Genomic DNA, 18,879 nt, shown 5'->3' on the forward strand with positions numbered 1-18,879 from the left:
GGGAGGAGGAGACTGTGAGGGCAGGTGGGGTGCTGCTAATGATGAGGTTCCCTGTAGACCCGCAGAATGGATGGAGAACAAAGTTAGAAATCCTGACATCGGGCTTGAGAAAGAGGCGAGGCCAAGATACAGACTTTGAGGTCAACTGCATAGATGAAATGAAAGGGCATCGCTAACTGTCGCTGGGAGTTTCCTGAGGAAGAATGTACACGGGGCCAGAGAGAAGGTGACTTGGAGCTTTAGAGGAGGAATCCAGTGGTTCCGGGACAGGAGGAGAAGGCCCCGAGGGAGAGGAGAAGGGGAAATCGGAATCTTGGAAAGCAGGAGTAGTTTCCAAAGGGGAAGCATGGTCAGCAGAGCCAAATGACCTGCAGCATGTGAGGCACGCTGACCACGCAGGTGAGGCAGGCCGAGCACCCGTTTAGGAAGTAGAGGCTCAGGGACCGACGACCCAGGGTGCTCCTGCCTCCAGGGAATGTGCATTCCAGTGGCCGCGGGAGCAAACTGAAGAACTACAGTTAATTCCCCGGAGAGCTGTACGGGGCGTGTTCCTGTCTCTAATGTCACATGGGCGGGTTTGGGGACCTGGCAGCCTTCCTCTGGCAGGTGAGGGCACCGAAATCAGTTGCCTGAATCTCCATTACGGCTCCGCCACTCATCAGCTGGGGGGCCTGCAGCATAAGGTTTATCTGCTCTTTTGCAAGTGCCTCACTGATGGTGAGAAGCATGATCACAACTACCTCTCTTCATAGGTTTATGGTGAGGGCTTACTATGTTAAAAAGTGTGACATGACGGACATGTAGGAAGCCGTTGGCAACCACCAGACTTTGGTGGTGCTCCTTCTGCGCCAGACTCTCCTTGACCCCTCATCGCAGCCTCACGAAACTGTGTTATCACCTACATTCTTACAAGCAAGGAGACCAAGCACAGAGAGGTGAAGTAATTTCCCCCAGGTCACACAGCTAAATGGGGTCGTTTAATCATCTCTTCATCCCATTGGTGAGGGAGCGGTTCCTACCCTAGAGTCATGGGGATGGCCCAGCACTTGACCCCTGACTCTGGACAGATGGGGTTTCCTTGTCTCATATTCTCCCAACCTGGGGAAGAGGACACCATATACCTTGCAGAGCCACCAGGGGCTTTGAGAACAGAGTGATCCAGGAGGGCCTTAGGGAGGCTGGCTCTGTTGCAACAAGTGAGTGAGGTGGCCCTGGTTCCCCAGGGAGGACGTGGCTTGTTTGAAGAATTCCATGGGCTGGCGGGGAACCGAAACCCCCTACTCAGGCTGAAGCAGGGTCCCATGATAAGAGGTGCTGTTTGGCTGGGGGACCTTACCTCCTGGAGAGACAGGGAGGGACTTTGTGTGTACATGTGAGATGCCCTCCCGACTTTATCCAAAGTCAGAGCAGCACTGGATCCTGACTCCTGATTCCAGGCTGATGCACAGAGATCTAGTGAGGATGGGACCCAGGCAGTCTAGGTCCAAAGTCATGCAGTCTACACTCTGCCACACTCCCTCTCACTTGGACAAAGTGGTTGTTTCCTGGGCATGACTTATGCCCCTCTAACACCATTCATCCCTGTGTCTTTGCCCAGAATTCTCTCTTGATGCTAAACTGCCCTTTGAAACCCTGCCTGTCTACCAAGGCCCATCTCGAATGTCACTTCCTCTGTGAAGCTTTTCTTTCTCTTAATCAGATGTGGTCCCCCCTTCATTTCCAGGCAACACTGCATAGGAGGGAAGGCATGGCTTGGCAACTAGGAAACCATGGTTCAGTTTCTGGCTTTGTTATTTATTTGCTTGGGGGAAATAAATTAAGCTTGATTAGCCTTAGGTTTCCCATTTTTCAAGTAGGGGTAATAATATCTCTTTGAAATAATGTTATGAGACCATTCATAAAAATACATGCAAAGGTGCTCACACAATAGATATAAATTTAATGTAAATTAGAAGGCAAATAATAAATATGAATTTCCTTCACTCCAATTACTTTGTATCTCTACCGATACCTGTTGTATTGGGCCTTATGCCATAATTATTTGTGTATTTATTTTATGCACCCCCCTACCAGACCATGAGCTTGAAGAGAGATGGTATATTCCACCTTTTTCATTTTCACCTCTGTTCTGCTTCTTCACTGCTCACCATCCCTTGCATGTGGGGATAATTTTTATCAAGAGTGGAAGGAAATCTCAGCATATGCTGCTCTATAAATCAGTAAAGCTAATTAGGACCATGCCGAGTGTCTCTCATGCACACGGTTACTTTAGCTGTTGATAACACCTTTTATTCCTGAAGTAAACATGCCTGGGAAAGGTAGTACAACTATATCAGTTTATATTATGCAAATCCATATTAGGATGAAACCGATATAGCCAATCCCAACTGAATGCTAGGTTCAGAGTTCCTGTTGTGGCTCAGCAGGTTGAAGTCCAGCATAGTCTCCAGGAGGGTCTGTGTTTAATCCCTGGCCTCGCCGAGTGGGTTAAGGATCTGATGCTGTGGTGAGCTGTGCTGTAGGTCGCAGACACAGCTTGGATCCAGTGTTGCTGTGGCTGTGGCATAAGCCTGCAGCTGTAGCTCTGATTTGACCCCTAGCCTGGGAACATCCAAATGTCACTGGTGTGGCCCTAAAAGAGAAAAAAAAAAAAAGTAAAAAAGAAAAAAATGAACACTAGGTTCAATGGAGGTAGTTTTCAAAATTTGAAGAGGAACAGAAATGAAGAGGAGGACGAAAAACACGTACGTGAAGATGAGTTCCGGAACGTCTAAGGCAAAGCCTGCGTCTTTCTTTTTTCTCTTCTCAGCCGCACCTACAGCGTATGAACGCTCGCTCACAGGCCAGGAACTGAAGCCAGCTGCAGCTGTGACCTGTGCCACAGCTGCAGCCACACCGTATCCTTGAACCCACTGCTTTGGGCCAGGGATCGAACCCGTGTTGCCACAGAGACAATGCCAGATCCTTAACCTGCTGCGCCACAGCCAGGACTCAAGCCTCTTCATTGTTTTTAATGCACAGATTTGGGAATGGGGAGAAAATAAGTCTCAAACACATTCTTTGTGCTATTTGCTTGTAAAACATGTGATCAGGAAGAAACACACAACTGTCCTGGGAAAGATATGTTGAATTTTCTAAGGATTTGAAAAGGTTTGTGCCACCTCGTCTGTTCCTCATTAGTGTATTCGATGGGAACAGGATGTATTAATTGGCACAGAGAGTGGGAGACAGAAAATCAGGGTTTATTATTTTTTTTCTCACTCATCCCTGATAAATTGTATGATGAAGTGCAGTGGACAAGGCCTCTCACTCCTTTTTCTTTAGTTTTTCTGAATAAAATGAGAGAGACAGCATCAGCCTGTGTCATGAAGAGACCGAAGAGCTTGATAAATGTGAGCACCTGGTTTTTATTTTTTTTAATTTTCATTTTATTTTTTGCTTTTTTAGGGTGGTCCTGAGGCACATGGAAATTCCCAGGCTAGGGGTTGAATTGGAGCTACAGCCGCTGGCCTACACCACAGCCACAGCAATGCCAGATCCGAGCTGCATCTGCCACCTACACTGCAGCTCATGGCAATGCCGGATCCTTAACCCAGTGAGCAAGGCCAGGGGTCAAACCCACATCCTCATGGATTCTAGTCGGGTTCATTACCTCTGAGCCACGACGGGAACTCCAGTAAGCACCTGGTTTTGAGATCCCTGAATGGTTGTCACCAAATACAGACAAAATGGGAAGAAAATACTTGCCTGTAAATTCACAGCTCTGGAGGGGAGGGCAGCATCATTCAGCAGCTGCCTTCCTTGGCCAGTAAATACCCTGGCTCAGTAGTAAGTAATGCTAACTGTTTGGAAGCCTTACTTAAGAAATCTCAAATGTCAGGAAAGCTACACAATTGAAAGTAATTATAGAAGTCAGAGGGAACTCAAACAATGTCTAGAGTGCATTGATTTCCCATCCAGCTAAGTTATCCTTCTTTCCGCTGGGTGAGATGTTGTACAATTTGCTCTAAATGCCGTGGAAAGCGTTTGTCCAGTGTTCTACCCAACAGTTACATCAGTTAAAAAACTTGCTTTCATATAAAACTCTTAGAGGAAAACACAGACCAAACACTCTCTGATGTAAACGACAGCAACATCTTCTCAGATCCACCTCTTAGAGTAATGACAGTAAAAACAAAATAAACAAATGGGACCTAGTCAAACTTAAAAAGTTTCGGCACAGCAAAGGAAACCCTCAACAAAACGAAAAGATGACCCACAGAATGGGAGGAAATCTTTGCAAATGGATCAATGGACAAGGGATTAATTTCCAAAATTTATAAACACCTTCTGCAGCTCCATACCAAAGAAACAACCCCATCAAAAAATGGGCAGAAGATCTAAACAGACAGTTCTCCAAAGAAGACATATGGATGGCCAAAAAACACGTGAAAAGATGTTCAACCTCACTCATTATTAGAGGACTGCAAATCAAAACCACGATGAGGTACCTCCTTACACCAGCCAGGATGGCCATCATCCAAAAGTCTACAAACAATAAGTGCTGGAGAGGGTGTGGAGAAAAAGGAACCCTAGTACACTGTTGGTGGGATTATAAATTGGTGCACCCACTGTGGAAAACAGTATGGAGATTCCTCAGAAAACTCAAAATAGAACTACCATTTGATCCAGCAATCCCACTCCTGGGCATCTACCCAGAGAAAACCACAACTTGCAAAGACACATGTACTCCGATGTTCATTGCAGCACTATTTTCAGTAGCCAAGATATGGAAACAAGTTAAATGCCCATCGACAGAGGAGTGAATCAAGAAGATGTCCATATACACAATGGAATATTACTCAGCCATTAAAAAGAACGAAATACCAGCATTTTTAGCAGCATGGATGGACCTAGAAATTATCATGCTAAGTGAGGTCAGCCATACAATGAGACACCAACATCCAATGCTTTCACTGACATGTGGAATCTGAAAAAAGGACAAACTGAACTTCTTTGCAGAACAGATGCTGACTGACAGACATTGAAAAACTTATGGTCTCTGAAGGAGACAGTTTGGGGGTGGGGGTGGGGGGATGTGCTTGGGCTGTGGGATGGAAATCCTGTGAAACTGGATTGTGATGATCATTATACAACCACAGATGTGATAAATTCATTGAGTAATAAAAATAAAATAAAATAAAAATCTTGGACATGGTAAAAAAATTAATTCAAATAAAAGTCATTTTCCTTTTCCTTGGGAAAAAAAAAACACACTTGCTTTCAACAAACTAAGATACTTGAGAAATTACTGAAGCCACCTGAAATCCTTTTCGAAACAGATTAAGTAAATGTCCTACCAAATAAATCTATCAACAATCCTGTCTGCGGACATAATTTGCTACCTCTTGCGTTATTATCATTTTAATGATTAGCAATGTTTTTTCACTTCTTCTATTCTATTTGTGAATGACGAGGAAGGAGCGAAGAACATTTGAATTAAATTGTACCGATGTGTTAGTATTAATCTTTCTAGAGTCTGATATGCTCTTTACTATCGGAAAAGCTATTTCCATGGCTGTGTTTGTGGAGTTATAATACTTGATAGGAAAATGCAATAAAATAATAGACCAAGAAAATGTGTTTGAATGATAGCAAATACAATTTAAACTAGGCTTAAATGGGACATTTCTCTCCGGTAGATAAGACCTGCAGTTTTTGAACCCTATTTCTAGTCTAGACGGATTGTGATAGAAACAGCAAAGACGGACTGGGATATACGTTGAGCGTTTTAATGTATTTTTAACCTTTTTCTTTTCCTGCAAAAAGGAAGTGCCTAATATTTAGAGAGTCGTAAGTGGAATTTTGAGGAGCTTTATCAAGAGTCTTTGAAACCATTCTTATAGAACCATCTCTAAGATGAGGATCTAGTTTGACTGATGTAGTCGGGAGAAGAGAGACGCAGACATGAAGGAAGGAAGTGAGCTGCATTTATACCCTGAGCTGAGGGATGGCACAGGATTCCTGAGCATTAAAAGATGATTTGAACAGTAATCTTAATTTAAGACTGAAGAGGGTCTGGCAGGAGCCTGCAAATTCTAGGCTTGGAAATTCTCTCACCTGAAAACCTTCTATGACTGTCACTTTCATAGGAAGTCTCTTCTCCAAGCTTAATATTCTTTTATTTTTAAAACTGCTGGTTAAGATGTGGTTAGCTTAATGTTCTCATTAATGCCCACACGTGAGTTCACCTAGCGAACAACCTTAGTAACAGAGAATGAAGATTGTGCGCTAAGCGTTTTAATGAGTGTTCTTCATAAACACAGTTTTAGTTTCGGAAGGAGGAATGTTGGAAAATGGTGTGGTCATAATCACAGAGCCTGCGTTTTTCTGGCGTGTGAAAGAACCACATGTTAACAGGGTTAATCTCAGGCGTACGAAACCCCATTTGACAGGTGTTGGAGGCCCAACCATGGGGCAGGGGCCACGCCTCTATCCTCTTTGTGTCTTCAGCATCCCAGGCAACGCTGGTGGGTACCAGGGGCTCCATCAATGACTGCCAAGCCAGGTAGATAATTTTAAATCATAGAAAACCCCAAGCCTGATTCTAGCCAATAATGCCAACCACATTTCCTCCTAGATCTTTTATTCATGCACTCAATACCCATTTCAAGGGACTGGTTTGAATTTTATCTCTTTTTGACACTGTATTTATGATGCCTTTGGACCAATTATTTTGTTCTTAAAATTCTTTTTGGTACCAGTATACCTGCCAGTGAGAAAGACAGTATTTTGTAAGAGAACATGGCCATGTTCTGAATCGAATGGATGCAATGTCCTACCCCCGGCTCACAGACTTGTAGGCCAGCGTGGAACTGCCCAGCACACAGGTTCCTCCCCAAATGACGTTGCCATGGGCCTAGAAGGATGCCTGTCCTCTTGAGCCATTCATGGGCCCAAGATCAGTCCTATGAGGTCATTGCTAATAATGACACCCAGAAAGGTTCTGTCTCGTGGCAATCAGTTTTGGCCGGGTGGCGGTGAGTACCTGAATGTCTTACATGAACAAAGTGGCGCAAGATTCTTTATCTTAAAAGAAAAATGGTGGCCTGGTCACTAACGTATAGGCTGAGCCTTTTATCAAACACCAAATAAACATCTCTACTTTTAAAAAAATTCCCAGGGGTTCCCATTGTGTGCAGCGGGCTAAAAACCTAACAAGGCCTTCATGAGGACACAGGTTCGATCCCTGGCCTCACTCAGTGGGTTAAGGATCTGGCATTGCTGCAGGCTGTGATGTAGGTTGCAGATACAGCTTGGATCCGACATGGCTGTGGCTCTGGCGTAGGCCAGCAGCTGCAGTTCTGATTTGACTCCTGGCCTAGGAACTTCCATATGCTTCAAGTGCAGCCTTAAAAAGGAAAGCAAAACAAAAAACAACTTCCAGATTTCTTAGGTTATAGTAAAAGTATCATTTTTATTTGTATGGTTTTGAGTAGAGAGGTGAGGGGGCATAAATTCATAAATTCTTCCTATTCTGCTCACTGCTGTGTTCTCAGTGGCTAACAGTGCCAGACACACAGCTCTCAAGCAATATTTGTTGAATGAATCTTAGATGGGATGCAAGAAGTGTGGAGATGGGCCTCGGTACATGGCTGTGTTGTCGGCATGTTGATATTTTTTCCCCTATCTTTTCTTGTACGTATTTTCTCTAAACTTTTAAACCTATTTTTAATATACCTTGTATACATCAGGCCCTATGTACTAGGCACTATAGGGCACATAGCAATGAAGAAGAAGATTTGAAGTTTTTAGGGTTTTTTTTCATTACTCTTTGTTATTTTACTTATTTACCCACTTAACAAACTTTGTTGTTCTTTTCAAAAGCAGTGGATTCCTATTGAATTTTGTTTCTGAAAATAGCCTGTTTCAAATGTTATCCTCTAATGTACCTTGCAGTTTAAAAGCAACGACTGAACAGATGAAAATAGTAGGAAGAATCTAAACTGATCAAAAAGGCATAATGATATGGGCCATTAATTCCTAAATGTAGACTATTCTGCTGAGGAGTATTAAATTGGAGAAATAACAGGTCTAATAAATATCACCTTAGCTACTGTCAAGGAAAAATTGCTGAAACCAAATTGGCTAAAGGAAGATTTAGTCATTAGATCTTTGAAGAAAAGAGAGTTTGGAAAGATAACATAGAAATAGAACTATTAACTGATTTCACTGCCATAGCTAATATGAATTGTTTTTAGGCCATGTGACTTGGAGCCCAGGAAAATAAAATCTTTTAGTCCTTAAGCTTCAAATTACCTATTTGCCTTAATTCACTTAAAAGCTTAATACATTTGACTTAACCAACATCAAATACTCCTTAACGAATATAAACCGTTCCGGAAGAAAACAGGAATCCTAATAGATTCCAATTGGAAATTGGAAGGAATGTTAAAGTCATTTTGTCCAAATTTCCTATCTTCTAGAAAGGAAATTGAGGTCAAGAGAGGTCAAGTGACGGATTCGGTGTCACCCAATTAGGGCACCTAGCGTCTGCTCTGTAGTATCCTTCACGGACACAGCCACACTTCCCTTGGACGTTCGTAGGTTACCTTCCCGGTACAAAGCCGTCGTGCTGGGATTTTGAGTGGTCGGAGTTAACGAAACGAGTTCAGTGCGTTTCCACACAGACCCTCCAGACTGTAGCTCCCCCAGGACAGAATCGACTGAAATCTAGCAGAACGCCCCTGCTTGACAGGACTTGTTGGACTACAATGGAATATGACTAGTTCGGTAATTTTCTGAATTTAAATTTGGATGGCCCTTTAGAGGCAGTGGGTGGCAAATCAGTAAGAGAAAATCCAACTCGATGAACCAAGTGCACCTCCTCTTCCAGGCGGTCCTGGAGCAGGCATAGTCCCTTTATTTCATTTGGGGAGGTGCCTTATAGATGAGGACACTGAGAACCCAGGTCTTGGAGCCATTTGAATGGCAGAGCTGTCCGGTACATTCTAGTCCGCAGCCTCCTCCTGCCGTGGTTGATTGTACATGTCAGCTTGGCCCTGGTGCCCAGTTTGATTAAACACCAGTCTAGACATGGCAGTGAAGGTATTTTTTCGATTGACCCTTAACTCAGCAGACTTGGAGTAAAGCTGATAACCCTCCACAGTGAAGTTGAGGCCTTAAGAGAAAAGATTGCAGTTTCCCAAAGAAGAAAGAGTTCTCCTTAAGACGGCAACATAGAGCTGCCTAAGTGTTCATCCTGCTGTTTTGAGGACTTCAGACTCAAGAAAGACTGCAGCGTTAACTCCTCCCTGAATTTCTAGCCTGCTGTCCCGATCTATGGATTTTGGACTAGGCAGCCCCTGCAATCATGTGACCAGTTCATTAAAGTCAGTCTGTCTCAAGTTCCCATTGTGGCTCATTCTGTTAAGGACCCAACGTCTCTCTGAGGATGTGGGTTTTACCCCTGGCCTTGCTCAGTGGGTTAAGGATCTGGCATTGCCTCAAGCTGCAGTGTAGGTTGCAGATGTGGCTTGGATCCCACATTGCTGTGGCTGTGGTGTGGGCCAGCAGATGCAGACCTGATTTGACCCCTAGCCTGGGAACTTCCATATGCCGCAGGTGCGGCCCTAAAAAAAAGTTTTTTTGAAAGTATCACTTCTATTTTATTTTATTTATTTTTTTATCTTTTTGTCTTTTCTAGGGCCACACCCATGGCATATGGAGGTTCCAGGCTAGGGGTTGAATTGGAGCTATAGCTGCTGGCCTACACCATAGCCACAGCCACGCCAGATCCGAGCCTCATCCGCAACCTACACCACAGCTCACGGCAACGCTGGATCCTTAACCCACTGAGAGAGGCCAGGGATTGAACCTGAAACCTCATGGTTCCTAGTCTGATTTGTTAACCACTGAGCCACGACGGGAACTCCCCTAAAAATGTATTAACAAAAGAAAAAAATACGTAAAAAATAAGTCTATCTGTCTATCATCTATCTTATCTATCCATCTATAATCTATCTTATCTATCATCTGTCTTATCTATCTGTATCTCTATTATCTGTCACTCGACCTCTGAGTGATTCTGTTTCTCTGGAAGGACCTAATACACTTCCCTCCCCCTCTTCTGCATCCTTTCTGATGCAGTTAAGCTGGACTTTTCAGCAAGTGGAAAACACTCAGTTCTGTGGGCCGGGAACCTGGGAGCCTGTGCGAGGGGCTAGCTGTGGAGCCATCCATTCCGTCTGAGAGATGGGCATTGAGAGAGGCCATGCATTACAAAGAGGTCACGGTGGCACGGCCTGGAGTCCTGTAGGTCTGTGACAGAGGCAGCTGCCCTGCCCGTGGGAGCAGCAGCAGCAGGAGCAGAATTGCTGGCGTCCTCCAGGAAGGCCTCTGGGATAATGAAGACGTCACAGCAAGACCATCAGTCTCAACAAAGGGCATCTTCAGAAGCAGCCTTGTATGCTTATAGAGTTAAAAAGAAACACATTGGAAGATATTTTGCAGGATGCCTTTTTAAAAGGACAAAACATATATGTTCCTCTTATTCATGGTAAAACAACACTTTCTTGAATAGGAAAGAATTTAGACTCTGAACGAAATGTTTTTAATGAGGGGCAGATAATAAGTGTGAATTGAAACTAATTGGTGTTTCAGATCACTGAGCTGGTTGAAAAACCATTTGTGATGAGGTCTGTATAAGTTAACAGTCGCTTTTAAATGCCTAATTAAACATCGTTCTGTCCCCAGTGAGAATTTAAAAAAAAAAAATGTATTGTCACTCATTGCACTACACTTAACCAATTGATTCAAGTGGGCAATCTGAACAGATTTAGTTCTTGTGTGTGGCCAAAGCTCCTTCCCCCCCCCCCCCCCGGAGCAGGCTGATGTAGGTAACCCTCGGACAATGCTGTATTGTGTCCATACAGATGGGAATACAGCCTTGCGGTGAACACGAATAATGGCCTAATGTGAGAAAGAGCCGAGAGATTCTTGTTGAACAAAAAGGAAAAATAAAGAGACAAGGTGAGAGGTGGCTCAATCTTGGTTGATTTTTTTTTTGATACCCTGGGAATAATAATTAGAAGGGAATCCATCAATGAGAGGATTTAAAAAAAAATTATGCTACTTGGGCTCAAAGACCAAGGCCAAAAGTGTTCGCAATGACTTATATTCAGAAGAGGTAAGGCTTAATACTTGTGAGTTCATTTTACGATCAGCCGAAGCCCCCAGGAATCCAATGAAAAGGCCATTAAGAGGACGGTGTGACAGACGGAGGCCTGGGGAGGGGTCAGCGGCTGTCCTGGGGCCCCTGCCTGTGGAATCAGTTTCTGGGTTGAGGGATTGAGGAGCTATTCTGGAAACTGAGTCATTCTTAGGGAGAGGGTCCGAGAGGTACCGTCTGCGAAGTAGAGGGGTCCTGACGAGACATCTGCTTCTCCTTTCAACCCCCTCCCTCCCTCTCTTCCGCCGGGGTTTAATGTTTGGGAAGAAGGAAGCCACTCCTACAGGGTTTTAACACCAGTAGCTGCATAACAGCTAAAGGGGAACAACGTTATTTCTCTAAGGAGCTTCGCTCCAGGTTTGCAGCGTAGTTGATCTGACTAGTTTAGCATAAGGTAAAGGAAGGCACTTTCAAGGAAATTTTTTTTCTTATGATTCTAGAAAATGAACAGCAAACTAAAACCCACCCCACAGATACTCAAGGAAAAAGAAAAGGAGAATGGTTTAGATTATTTACATAACTGGGGAAAAAAACCCTCTCAGGTTCCTGGTGGAACTCTGGATTTTGTGAGGAAACATCATTTGGCTGCTTCTTAGAGTGGGGAGCCCAGAGAAAGAAGGAGGCTCGTGGCAGGAGGCAGGAGGCGAGGGCCACATAGCACAGAGTGGAGGAAGGATGAACGGAAGGAAGGCTGAGTTTTTTGCGTTGAATTTTGTGTGTTTTGAAAACCTTAGTGGAGGGGACAGGTCAGGGCACTCAGGAGGGTTTGGATATGAGATGTATGTACTGTGGCTGCATAATATATTTATGCAGATTTGTATACTTTTTTCCTTTTACAGCCGCACCCACGGCATATGGAGAGTCCCAGGCTAGGGATGGAATGGGAGCTGCCGCTGCCTGCCTATGCCACAGCCACAGCCACTTGGGATCTGAGCTGCACCTGCAGCCTACACCACAGCTCCTGGCAACACTGGGTCTTTAACCCACTGAGCGAGGTGGGAGATTGAACCCACTTCCTCACCGACACTGTTGGGTTCTTAGCCCTATAAGCCACAACAGGATCTCCCAGATTTGTATATTTGTTATCTTGTTTCTTAAAAATTGTATTGGAGTATTGTTGATTTACCATGTGGTATTAGTTTCAGGTGTATTTGTAACGTACTTAGGTGTCTTTTATGGATAATATATTTATTTAAGTTCATATATTTGTGTCATATGATCTAGTTGTTTGTGCTGATTGTATTCTTGCAGTTCTTACTATTCTTCAAAATGCAGAGGTTTGTATTTTAGCTGGTATTATTGTCTAACGTATACAGGATTGCAAACTTCTTAAGGGCCTTTCCTTTCCTTATTCGTCTGAGGGGTCGCTTGCCTCTAACTGCGCTCATGGTTTCTCACACGTTACTTGCACTGCTATCTGCTGAGTCCTATCAGTCGGTCAGTAACGTTCTGGGTCCCGAGGCCACATTTTCTTAGAGTTGACCTCAGACCGTGCTGATTTGTTTTCCTTCTGAATCGGATGATGACGTGGGTGCTTTAGCCGTTTCTACCTTTCTTGACCGGCCCTTCGGGATGCTTTTGCGGGTGGGCCTACCTCTCTGGCATTAGTGTGAGTGCGCTCTGTGAGAAGCGCCCATCCTCCCTTCCAAAATATGCCCGGACTGCTTGACCTGACCCCAAACTTTGCTGGAACAAGGGCTCGCCAACATGTCCACTGCGTTTCTCCTGAATGTCATTTCCTCTCCCAGCCCCCACTTCCCCACTGGATGCTCCCCCCGCCACTGGAAGCCCCCCCAGGGAAGTCAGCAGGTGGCAGGTGGAGTCCTCCACCTCCACGCCCAGGAGAGCTGGACCCGGCTTTGCTGGGACAGGTCACTCTGGTCCTGAATAAGGCAGGTAGGGGATGGAATCCCTTGGGAGGAGGCAGCCACTTGTCCTCGGCTGGGACGCTTCTCCTCTTGACTCTCTTTGCAGAAACACAAAAGCGTCTCTGGACTCTATCCTTACCCCCTGCAAGCCTCGGTCTCGCTTTTATGCTCTTGGTAGAGGGCATGAAGGGTTTATTTTATTTCACTTTTTTGTCTTTTGCCTTTTAGGGCCGCACCTGCAGCATACGGAGGTTCCCAGGCTAGGGGTCTAATCGGAGCTACAGCTGCTGGCCTACACCAGAGCCACAGCAACGCCAGATCCGAGCCTCGTCTGCAACCTACACCACGGCTCATGGCCACGCCAGATCCTTAACCCACTGAGAGAGGCCAGGGATTGAACCTGAAACCTCATGGTTCCTAGTCCAATTCATTTCCGCTGCGCCACGACAGGAACTCCACATGAAGGGCTTAAATAGCTCCCCCCCAGTCAGGGAAATGGGTACAGGATGAGGCAGCTGGCTACACTCAGCCGAGGTTGAGTCAGGCTTTCCTGTCTCCACCTCCCTTTTCACCTCCCTCGTTCCATCTTGCCCTTGACTCCTGCCGCTGCTCTCATTCCCACATCTTGCTTTTCAGGGCTCCACAGGCTTTGATGGTTTCCCTGCCCATATGCTTGGTGCCCTGTGGGTTCTTGTTCCAGACTCAATGAAGTAGTGAGCAGGTTTAATAAATCATCAGGAAGTTCCTGGTGTGACTCAGGACCTGACATTGTCTCTGTGAGGATGTGGGTTCAATCCCTGGCCTCACTCGGTTAAGGATCCAGTGTTGCTGCAAGCTGCGGTGTAGATCGCAGATGCAGCTCAGTTTGCTGTGGCTGTGGCATAGGCCAGCAGCGACAGTTCTGATTTGACCCCGGCCCAGAAACTTCCATACCCTGCAGGATCAGCCCTATAAAGAAAAAAAAATCATCAAAATAAAAATATTTGCAGCAGGTATGCCACAATTTGTCTCTATGACTGTCACTACCCAGTGAGAGAGATACTTCAAATGTTCAAAGAGCTGTGTTAGGTAAAGACCTTTGTAACTCTGTAACCTCTTCATGTTTTTCTTATTAAACACTTTTACTCAGATACTACACCATCTAGAAATTTTCATTAAAATCTCTAAACGTTTAATTTCTAAACATGAAATCATAAATCTTTAAACATGAAAGATTTGCTATTTCATCTTAGAAATGATCATTTCAGACATATTTATCTAAGAAGGAGAAATCTAAAATATACAGTAACGGTACTTAGAATTTTAATATTACAGAAAATCTCTCAGTTCTTTCAGGATGTTAGAGATAAAGGGTTAAGATGGTATTTTAAACCGTAATGTAAAATAAACTATAAGTATTCTATGATTGCCAGTGTCTTTACCCTGCTGGTTTTAATAATGTAAAACAGATTTCGTGATAATAAAGCCCATATGAAGAGCATTGTAGAAAATGAAAAGATGAAGACAAATCAAGTCAGTCCACTTGCCCTTTCGTATATACTTTCCCATATACTTAGGCTGGTTGAACATGGAACAGGAGGGTAGACCTTCTTATAAAACAGAAAATAATTCCTATCCATTAGGAGTTGTTTCTTACCAAATAATTTAGAATATTAGGATTCCAGCATCCGTAAATCAAAATGATAGGAATTGAATTAGGCAGCACGGGGCTATGTAAAAATTATTCCTTTTTTTTTTTTTGAGGTTTAAACTCATATGAGAGCTGAGATTGATACAGGAAAACTTCACATACAAAAAGAGTGAGCAGGCTACTTTTTCTCTGGTTGTCTTCAAGGAAACAATTATATATGCTTTGGACAAAGCGCTTGACATGTAACAAGTGGAGACTAATATTAATAAAAAATTAAATAGGCCCCCCAAATAAGAGAGGCTAAGATACTAAACTGTTTTTCCCCCTTTTAACAGCTTCCTCTGTCCACTCTATAGCTTCTGCCCTTCCTTGAGGCTGAAACTAGAACATTCCTACGCAAGCAGGTTGTCCATCACTCCATATATAGACATGAAGGACTGCTTCCATGTCCCTTTTACTTTAATTTTTCTTTTTAGGGCCACACCCATGGCATATGGAAGTTCCCAGGCTAGGGGTTGAATCGGAGCCGCAGCCACCAGCCTACACCACAGCCACAGCAACACCAAATCAGAGCCGAGTCTGTGACCCACACCACAGCTCATGGCAACGCCAGATCCTTGATCCATTGAGCGAGGCCAGGGATCAAACCCGCAACCTCATGGTTCCTAGTCGGGTTCGTTTCCACTGAGCCACAGTGGGAACTCCCCCGTCCCTTTTAAAGTAATTTTTATCCTTTTAAATACTTTATTAGTTTTTTCGAGTTTTAAGTTACTCTGGAAGGCAGTTTTTCCTCCCTAATGCTTTCTAGTTGGTTTCTTCTGGGAAACCATGGATCATTTGTATTTCGCGTTACGCTGCGCATCTAGATTCCTTTTCCTTTTTTGGGGGGCCTGACTTGGTCATTTTGGTGAGAAAGTGGGTTTAAACTGGTTTGTAAGCCTGTCTCTTAGTTGTGTGTGTGAGCATGTCATTTTCTCTTCATGGTCATCTCTGGCCTACACCTGCGAAGTACGGGCCTGGTATCTCCCATGTGCAAAGCTTGTTCAGAAGGAAAACCACAGATATTTCTTGACTTCTCGGTTTTCTCTCTTCCTCTCATCTCTTAGAAGCTCAGTCCATCCACGTGGCATGGGAATAAACAATGAGTTTTGTATTTTCTTTCCATCTCCAGCCTCATATGCCAGGATGTAGTATACGTATCATTAGGGCTGTCCTAGCTTTGCTATTCTGGGCTATGTGTCAGGGAGGTTATGTATGGGTTCCTGATAAACTGATTTAGTTGAGATGGTTTTACATCTTTCTGATGGTCTTATGAGTTCAAGTCCTTGTCAGTTTTCTTATGTCAGTGGAGATTAATGGTGGCAGCCAGATAATGGCACCCAGAGATAGCCAAACTCAATCCCTGGAACCTGGGAATGCATTGCCTTTTGGCAAAAGGGACTTGGCAGAAGTGACTAAAGATCTGGTCTTTGAGATAGGGAGATTATCTTGGATTATCAAGGTGGGCCCATCCGCTTACAGGAGCCTTAAAAGAGAGATGTGGTGATGGAAGAGTCAGAGAAAACAAATACACTGATTTATTAATTTGCTCAGGCTGCTGTAACAAAATACTGAAGTTACAGAAAGTTATTTTCTCACAGTTCCGGACACCAGAGGTTCAGGGTCATGGTCCATCTTGGTGGGGTTCTGGTGAGAGAGCTCTTCCTGCCTTACAGCCTCTCCCTTGTCCTCCCGCAGCAGAGAGAGAGAGACACCAGCTCCCTGGTGTCTTTTAGGAGGACACTAATCCCACTGGATCAGGGCCCCACCCTTGTAACCTTCTTTAACCTTTATTACCCTTGGAAGGCCCCTCTCCAAATAGCCACAGTGGGGGTTAGGTGACACAATTCAATCACAGCAACTGATTTTTTAAAAGTTACTTTTTTTTCCATCTTAGCGTCGTTAGTGTATATTTGTTTTTCATGAAGGGGGGACATAGGAGTAATTAGTACCTATGAAAATATCTTTATTGATCCCTTTTATATTTATTGGGTTTATCCTTTACATTTTATTATTTTTACCCTTTTTCTTTTAAAATGATTTCGGACATACAGAGAGTTGATAGAAACAGAACAGATGTCCTCTGGTCAGTTATTTCGTGGGATGTCTTAAGTGTGGGTTTGTCGTACCTTTTATGTTTAAGGGAGAGACGTCTCAGTGTTTATGCCACTTTCTGATGTGATTCTCATTTAAACCTGGCCAGACACTGGACTCTTGTCATAGAAGACCTGATGTTCCCTTTGCTCAATGGTCACTTGGTATCTTTGAAGACTGCTGTGTGGACTGATACTGAGTTTAGTAGCCTTTTGCTTTTTACAGGTATGATTCTCACAAGAGGACCGCTTACAATTCCTCTAGTCTATCCAAAGTCTCTAAGTAAATTCAAAACAGCTGGAAATAACTGCATGCCTAAGAGTGAGAGAAACTGCTTCTGTGAGTCGACCAAACCTGGCTCTGATTAGTGCATGCGTGCCTTTTGGAGACAGTGATCTGAGTGTTGGGGTGCAGTAATGATGGTTAAAAGAGCAAACGTTATTTAATAATTATGATATGCCAGGATTTGTGCTGAATGTCCTACATAAATGATCTAATTTATTCTTCACAACCAGCCCTTGAGGCAGATGGATTGCAGACCTGAGCCATTCAATAACTTGGTCATGATCCTGTCGTTTGGAGGTACCTCTGCCCGGAACAGAGACAATTTGGTGGTAGATCAATAGGAGCAACATATACCTCTGCATAAGCCGTTATCAGATGAAGGTAGATTGAAGGTGGAGTTTGGTGGCCGGGAAGCAGGGTGAGGGACTGGAAGATGACAACCCGGTCAGTCAGAGGCTCTGGGGGGCGAAAGAGCCCCTTGCAGCTATCCAGGTTAAGAAACTTCTTCCCGGCTGAGATAGTCCTGCATTATTTTTTCTAACAGATCAATGGCCAGTCTTAGCTTGGTGCTTTCCATTCTGTGTGGGAACAACTGTTAATGCTGGTCTTATTCCTCCTTCCGAGCTAGAACTCACGTGGTCCTAGTGAAGCTGTCTGGAGTCAACAACATAAACATCATGTCTCTCTCACTCGGCCATCCTTCAGATGTTTGAAGATAACAGTAAGGTTTCCTTTCAGTCTTTTCGTTTCTATTTGTATGTTCTTGAGCTAGTCTTCATCTGATTAATAGTCTTGTTATCAGGTAGGTGTCTATTATTTGGTTAGAGGTGGACAAATCCTGGAAGGCTACTCAAATTTGGAAAGCAGAGGAAAGCCATTGAACAATGAAGGCCGCTTAGACGTCAGGAAAAGAAAACTGCGGGACCAACGCTAAGTAGCCAGTCAAGGATGGGAACATGATCCCCAGGAGACTCGTGGGTATAATAGCAGTCTGGAAGAACTCAGTGTAAGATCATTTCAGGAATTATTCCTTTTAAGATTTCCCTTAGACGAACACGCAACCTAGATTTCCTGAGTGCATAGTCTGGAGCACATCTGAACCTTTATAAACTGGATTCTGCCTGGCACTTAAAATGTTTTCCTATTTAGGAGATGTGATTGGCAAATGAGACTTTTATCTTTTGATGCTATCAACTGATATCCTGCAGAAAAAGTTGGATGATGGATTTCTTTTGGAACACATGATTATTCTGTAATTTTACCTCTCTTCTCCTCTTTCGTTACTTGTAACAGGACCTGAAATAGAACTTAGTCTCTCACATATACTCTCCGTTTGTTCTTTTTGCACAGCAGATACTATTATGCAGATGTCCAAAGTATAAATTCGTCTTGAAATTAAAAATAGGTGAAAGAAAGAAAATAGCTCTTGCAACTGTGTTTTAAAATCTTTGGTGTTTACTATACTGTTTTAAAATACTGTGTTTCAGTAAGAAAACAAAAAACATGGCAAAGTGATGTTTTTGTTTTTGTTTTGTTTTGTTTTTGTGTGTGTGTGTATGTGTGTGTGTGTGAAGCTAATTAAATAATCAGTAAACTTTGAATATAGCGAACAGATTTGTGGTTGCCAAGAAGGGGGGGGGAGGGAATGGGATGAATGGGGAGTTTGTTATTAGTAGGTGCAAACTGTTGCGTTTAGAATGGATACGCAATGAGGTCCTACTGCACGGCACTGATAGCTGTGTCCAGTCTCTTGG

General features: G+C 43.8%; 1 long non-coding RNA gene across 11 annotated transcripts in view; it reads left to right on the plus strand.

The window, feature by feature from the left end:
• Nucleotides 1-18,879, plus strand: part of LOC110255853 (uncharacterized) — a 386,752-nt gene that overhangs the window by 64,471 nt on the left and 303,402 nt on the right. For 2 of the 11 annotated variants that reach the window (XR_014819928.1, XR_014819918.1), the window contains one exon: nt 17,754-17,846. The exons of the other annotated variants lie outside the window; for them this stretch is intronic. This is a non-coding gene — a long non-coding RNA (uncharacterized LOC110255853). The remainder of the gene's footprint in view (nt 1-17,753; nt 17,847-18,879) is intronic. 11 annotated transcript variants of the gene reach the window in all.

This window comes from Sus scrofa, chromosome 11, assembly GCF_054392235.1.
Source record: "Sus scrofa isolate SSC_HxYL_T2T_F1_AM1 chromosome 11, Sscrofa_HxYL_maternal_Yorkshire_Landrace_v2.0, whole genome shotgun sequence".
Classification (NCBI taxonomy): Eukaryota; Metazoa; Chordata; class Mammalia; order Artiodactyla; family Suidae; genus Sus; species Sus scrofa.